Here is a 940-nt window from a genome sequence, read left to right on the forward strand (position 1 = left end):
GTTGGTGGATAGAAGTTGGGTAGCTTATGTTACTGTCTCTTTCCTTTTTTATGGTTTTGATATGTAGACACTAGTTATTTGGAGATGCCGAATAACTGGGTGCATGTAGACGTGTTAATGTTGTTAAATGAGAGTGTGCTTGTGTGTGTGTGTTTCAGCCTTTAATGCTTTTGAGAACTCTGGTGAGCAGCCCATGAGGCAAAGAGGCCCTGTAAGGGGTCACCCTCTTCAGAGCTGTGTGACAGCCACAGTAGAAGGAACAAAATTGGGGAGAGAGCCAGTGGACCTTGGTGGGGAGGAAGAAGGGAGCCTTGGAGCTTGGTTGTGGTATGGGAATGTATAACTGAAGAGGGTGATCCTATACTTAATATGTAGCTGAAAAAAAAGTTTTATGTATATGCTGTGGAATACCTCTGAGCTGTGAAAAATGAACCCCTGACATTGAGATAGCAGGGATGGGAGTGGAGGGGTGGTGCATTGCAGTGAACAGAAGTAGGGAGATAACTTGATTGTTCCAGGCACGTGTAGAGTACGGAGCCCTAACAGATGGGGAGGCAGACATGAACCAGGAGCAAAGGTTAGCAATGTGAGAGGGGTCAGGGTCTCAGTTTCCAGGCCAGTGGGCTCTGGGGCATGGTGTGGGAGAGGAGCAATTGGGGAGTCCCTTTGGGATCAGTTGTCTCAGAGGAATTGGCTTTGGTGTCTGGGGCACCTCTGAGGAGGTAATCTGCATAGGGCACTGCAGGTCTCTCTTTGCTTGCCCATTGTCCACTGCCGGAGGCCAGCTCCAAGGGATGGAGTGTCAGGTTTCTTGCTGAAGGTGGGTTGGCCTCAGTGCTGGGGTGAAATGAGAAGGTACAGTCACTTGCATGTGTTCAAGTGTCTCCTGAGAAGCCTCTCAGAAGATCTTTAATATGCTTTGCACTTCCTGGCCTCTTGT

The sequence above is a fragment of the Condylura cristata genome, unplaced genomic scaffold, assembly GCF_000260355.1.
Source record: "Condylura cristata isolate star-nosed mole 26May11 unplaced genomic scaffold, ConCri1.0 scaffold00048, whole genome shotgun sequence".
In the NCBI taxonomy this organism is placed as follows: Eukaryota; Metazoa; Chordata; class Mammalia; order Eulipotyphla; family Talpidae; genus Condylura; species Condylura cristata.